This window comes from Felis catus, chromosome A1 (genome assembly GCF_018350175.1).
Source record: "Felis catus isolate Fca126 chromosome A1, F.catus_Fca126_mat1.0, whole genome shotgun sequence".
In the NCBI taxonomy this organism is placed as follows: Eukaryota; Metazoa; Chordata; class Mammalia; order Carnivora; family Felidae; genus Felis; species Felis catus.
The window spans coordinates 24,604,363-24,610,362 of NC_058368.1; positions in this window are offsets into that span (position 1 = coordinate 24,604,363).

Consider the following 6,000-nt stretch of genomic DNA (forward strand, 5'->3'; position numbering starts at 1 on the left):
CAATTGCACCAAACCCCTAAAATACCTAGGAATAAATCTAACCAAAGAGATGAAAATTCTATACACTGAAAACTATAAAAAGCTTATGAAAGAAATCAAGAAGGCACAAAAAAATGGGAAAATATTCCCATGCTCATGGATTAGAAGAACAAATATTGTTAAAATGTCGACACTACCTAAAGCAATCTATATATTTAATACAATTCCTATAAAAATAACACCAGCATTCTTCGCAGAGCTAGAACAAACAATCCTAAAATTTGTGTAGAACCAGAAAAGACCCTGAATAGCCAAAGAAATCCTGAAAAAGAAAACCAAAACTGGAGGCATCACAATCCTGGACTTCCAGATATATTACAAAGCTATAATCATCAAGACAGTATGGTACTGGTACAAAACAGACACATAGATCAAGGGAACAGAATAGAGAACCCAGATATGAACCCAAAAATGTATGGCCAACTAATCTTTGACAAAGCAGGAAAGAATATCCAATGGAATAAAGACAGTCTCTTCAGCAAGTGGTGCTGGGAAAACTGGATGGTGACATGCAGAAAAATGAACCTGGACCACTTTCTTACACCACACACAAAAATAAACTCAAAATGGATGAGAGACCTCAATGTAAGACAGGAAGCCATCAAAATCCTCCAAGAGAAAGCAGGCAAAAACCTCTTTGTCCTCAGCCACAGCAACTTGTTATTCAACATGTCTCTGGAGGCAAGGAAAACAAAAGCCAAAATGAACTATTGGGACTTCATCAAGATAAAAAGCTTCTACACAGTAAAGGAAATAATGAACAAAACTAAAAGACAACCAACGGAATGGGAGAAGATATATGCAAATGACTTATCAGATAAATGGTTAGTATCCAAAATCTATAAAGAACTTATCAAAAATTCTACACCCAAAAAACAAATAATGCAGTGAAGAAATGGGCAAAAGACATGAATAGACACTTTTCAAAAGAAGACAGCCAGATGGCTAACAGACACATGAAAAAAATGCTCCACATCACTCATCATCAGGGAAATACAAGTCAAAACCACAATGAGATACCACCTCACACCAGTTAGAAAGGCTAAAAGTAACAACTCAGGCAACAGATGTTGGCGAGGATGTGAAGAGAGAGGACCTCTTTTGTGTTGCTGGTGGGAATGCAAACTGGGGCAGCCACTCTGGAAAACAGTATAGAGGTTCCTCAAAAAATTACAAATAGAACTACCCTACGACCCAGCAATTGCACTACTAGGTATTTATCCAGGGAATACAGGTGTGCTGTTTCGAAGGGGCACAGGCACCCCAATATTTATAGCAGCGTTATTGACAATAGCCAAAGTATGGAAAGAGCCCAAATGTTCATCCAAGATGACCAGATAAAAAAGATGTGGTATTTATATATATACAATGGAGTATTACTCGGCAATCAAAAATAATGAAATCTTGCCATTTACAACGACGGAACGGGAGGTATTATGTTAAGTGAAACTAGTCAGAGAAAGACAAATATATGTCTTCACTCATATGTGGAATTTAAGACACAGAACAGATGAACATAAGGGAAGGGAAGCAAAAATAATATAAAAACAGGGAGGGGGACAAAACATAAAAGACCCTTATAAAGAACAAACTGAGGGTTGCTGGAGGGGCTGTGGGTGGGGGGATGGGCTAAATGGGTAAGAGGCATTAAGGAAGACAGTTGTTGGGATGAGCACTGGGTGTGATATGTAGGGGTGAATCACTGGAGTCTATTCCTGAAATTATTTTTTTTTAATTTTTTTTTAACGTTTATTTATTTTTGAGACAGAGAGAGACAGAGCATGAACGGGGGAGGGTCAGAGAGAGGGAGACACAGAATCTGAAACAGGCTCCAGGCTCCGAGCTGTCAGCACAGAGCCTGACGCGGGGCTCGAACTCACGGACCGCGAGATCATGACCTGAGCCGAAGTCGGCCGCCCAACCAACTGAGCCACCCAGGCGCCCCTATTCCTGAAATTATTATTGCACTATATGCTAACTAACTTGGATATAAACTTAAAAAATAAATAAAAAAAAGTAAACCATTGCAGTTCACTGCATAGATTCCAAATAAGTAGTAGCCTTTATTTCATACTGAGAATTACACATAATAGTCCATTATCTCCTTACAACATACTTATGGACTTTACTTTGAGAGACATCTGTCTTTCTGTGATCCGGGTACAGTTAATACAGATAGAAGTGCTTTGTAAATTATACAATTCTGTATAAATGTTAGTTATTTCTCTTTCTTAAGTCTTTTATTTGAGTATAGTTGACACATCATGTTATACTAATTTCGGGTGTACAATATAGTGATTCAACACTTCATTTTTTCTTACTCATTGCTGGTGGGACTTCAAAAGGTACAGCCACTTTGGGAGGCAGTTCGGCAGTTTTATAAAACTAAACATACTCTTACCATGTGATGCAGAAATTGTACTAAGCGTTTGTAGAAATGAGTTGAAAATGTAAGTCCACACAGAAACCTGCACCTGAATGTTCATGGCTGCTTTATTCAAAACTACCAAAACTTGGAAACAACCCAAGATGTCCTTCGGTAGGTGAATAGATACACAAGCAGTGGTGCATCCAGACAACGGAATTTGATTCAGTGAGAGCAAAAATGAGCTTTCAAGCTACAGAAAGACCTGAAGGAAATTTAAGTGCATATTGGTCAGCAAAAGCCACTCTGAAAAGGCTGCAGACGGTATGATTCCAGCTATCTGACATTCTGGAAGGAGGTGAAACTGTGGAGACAGTAAATAGAGCAGGGGTTGCCAGGGGGTGGGGGGCAGGAGGGAGGGGTGACGAAGAGGAACACCAAGGGTTTTCAGGGCAGTGAAAGTATTCTGTGCGGTAGTGTAATGTGGGACACATGCCATTATACAACTGTCCAAAGCCATAGAATATACAACACAAAGAGTGAAAGCTAAGGTAAATTATGGACTTAGGTTAATACTAACATATCAATATTGGCTTAAGAAATGTAACACAGGTACTATACTAATGCAAGATGTTAATAACAGGGGAAACAAGGTGTGCAGGCAAGAGGGTATATGGGAACTTTCATATTCTCTACTCAGCCTGTCTATAAACCTAAAACTGTGCCCCCCAAAATCCATTAATTTTTAACAATTAGTTATTTCCTTGTATTTGCTGTGTGATCTTGGGCAAGGTCTTTAAATTCTGTAAGCCTTGGGGCGCCTGAGTGGCTCAGTCAGTTAAGTGTCTGACTTCGACTCAGGTCATGATCTCATAGATCGTGAGTTCAAGCCCCGCATCGGGCTCTGTGCTGATGGCTCAGAGCCTGGAGCCTGCTTCGGATTCTCTGTCTCCCTCGCTCCCTGCCCCTCCCCCCGCTCTCACTGTCTCTCTCTCTCTCTCTCTCAAAATAAACATTAAAATTAATTCAATAACTAATGAATTAATTCTGTAAACCTTCATATCCTTCTCTGTAAATGGATGTAAATGAAGGATTTCCCTGCAGCGTTGTGTAGAGAATAGGAGCTGTAGCACAGGGCCCGGCAGCATTTAATGATATTCAGCAGGTGGATTCACCTGTACTGGTTGTTCAAATAGGCAACACTTCCATACCAGCTGCCCTGAACATACTCCCCACCTCTTCCCCCCAGAAACACCCACATCACCTGCCAGGCTCCTCCCCCTAGATTCCTCACACTTCCCTGTGACCCACCAAATACAGGGTTAGTGCCCAGTGTGGCGACAGGCCTCAGGGATCCTACGGCAGGTATGATACAGTGACAGTCCTCACCACACCATACTGTCTATGAAATGCTTTGTATCATTCCTGGTACCTAATGAGTAGGACGCCCTGAAGGACTGTTAGCTACTTTTATTAACATAACTATTTCTACTATTTGAATTTGATGCTCTGAGCACAGTTTTGTTTTTATCAAAAAATGGCAATAGCAAAAAAAAAAAGTGGCAATAGCATACGACTATTAAAGGAATGTGTGTGCCTTAAAGGAATGTTGTTGTTGTTGTTTTTAACTATGGAAAAGCACACAGAGTAGAAGCTTTTTATGCCAGTTTGTAGCCTGGGCTCAAAATGCATGCTGCAAACATTTAACTGCAGGAGGATGAAAAGCAAGGCAGTCGGCTGATATAATCATATTCCATAATTGCTTTAGGCTTAGCGTAGCATCCAAGAGTTATTGTGCAATTACTACAAATGAAAACCCTCTTGATCAATTGACGTAAGTGTATAGCACCATATCTAATTTGGATGCCTCCTCTCAGGTAGAACCCAGATGCTTCCATCACCAAGAAATAATAAGAGATCGATTGGAGCTTGGGACTTCCAAGAGAAACATGAAAAGGGGGAGGTGAACCATTATTGGAGAAATTTGATTATCTGAACTAGATTATCCTATCTAAGAGGTGTGGACTATGCTTTTCTCTCAAGAACAGCTTATTCAGCCCATGTTTTTGAGTCTGTACAACTATGTGAATTGTCCCTTCCACATTGTCTGTGCTGCCATTGGGAGGGAGGAAGAGGAAGTGAGCATTGGACAATACTGTCAGCAAAACAATGGGACAGTTTTTTTTTAAAAAAGCATTTTTTTTAACGTTTATTCATTTTTGAGACAGAGAGAGACAGAGCATGAATGGGGGAAGGTCAGAGAGAGAGGGAGACACAGAATCTGAAACAGGCTCCAGGCTCTGAGCTGTCAGCACAGAGCCCGATGCGGGGCTCGAACTCACGGACTGCGAGATCGTGACCTGAGCCGAAGTCGGACACCCAACCAACTGAGCCACCCAGGCGCCCCAACAATGGGACAGTTTTACTCGACTTCCCATGCCGGCATTATAGTAATCAAAGTATTCTCTTCATTCCTAAAAAGTAGGGAGAGGACACTTTTTCTGGTTACATTAGAAAATAATCCACCCTGAAGGTCAAATCCAATTGAATCCACTCTTCGTTCTAGGAGATCAGCTGTAGCAAGAGGGGGAGGGGCCCAGCTGAGAATGTCACAGGGTAGCTCACCCAGAAAGGCTGGCTTCAGGCTGGCCTGTCCTTAGGGGTCCCATATAGCCACCGCCAACAGCAGTGATATCGTCACTTCGCCCCTGCGTACCATTTGTGTGACTCTGTCAGACAAAGTGATTTAGCTTTCTTCACCCCTGCTTTCCAACCGGCTGCCAGAAACCCATCAAGGAAGAGAGCAGAACAAAGGCCTTTTCAGGACACCATCTATCTGTTTCCAGAGCCCATTAGAGTTTCAGGGTTGGGGTGGGAGGAGTAGAGGTAGTAATTTTTTTTCCTATTAGGTCTACATATGGAGAAAGACACACAGAGGTGCGGACTCGGAAACAGTGCGATGACACAACTGTGTTCTTCCCCCGGTCCCTCTGCCTGCACAGCAGCCATGCCCTGGCTTCTGGTCCAGCTCTCCTCCCCAATCCCGGTTTGCCTGGGACTGCACCGTATTCTCCCCATCACTCTCTCATGACCTTCACTCAGGCTATCAGTGGGGTATTTTGTTCTAGTTTCAAAGCTGGTACTGACACTCACTCTTGAGTAAATAGACTGCCTTCCAGGAGAGCCGGGAAAAGCCCTATTACATCCTGACCCATTATTTGTTTGTGTGAATTTGTTTTGTTTTGTTTCTTTCTTCTCAACTGCAAGCATCATCCGTCCTTCTCTAATATGCCTGTTGAATAGGCTTCTGCTGAAAGGGACTTTGTTCTAATATGATCCTAAACAATGGAACAGAGTCAGCAAGTGCATTGTCAATACTGTGTTCATAGCTCTCTTTGGAAGAAGCCATGCTAGTTTGGTGTGTGTGTGTGTGTGTGTGTGTGTGTGTGTGTGTTCATGTGACTTAGCAAAGGTAACTGTTTAAAATATATTTTAATGGGCGGCTTGGTTAAGTGTCCAACTCTTGATTTCAGCTCAGGTCATGATCTCATGGTCCATGAGTTCAAGCCCCACATTAGGCTCTGCTCTGACAGCAC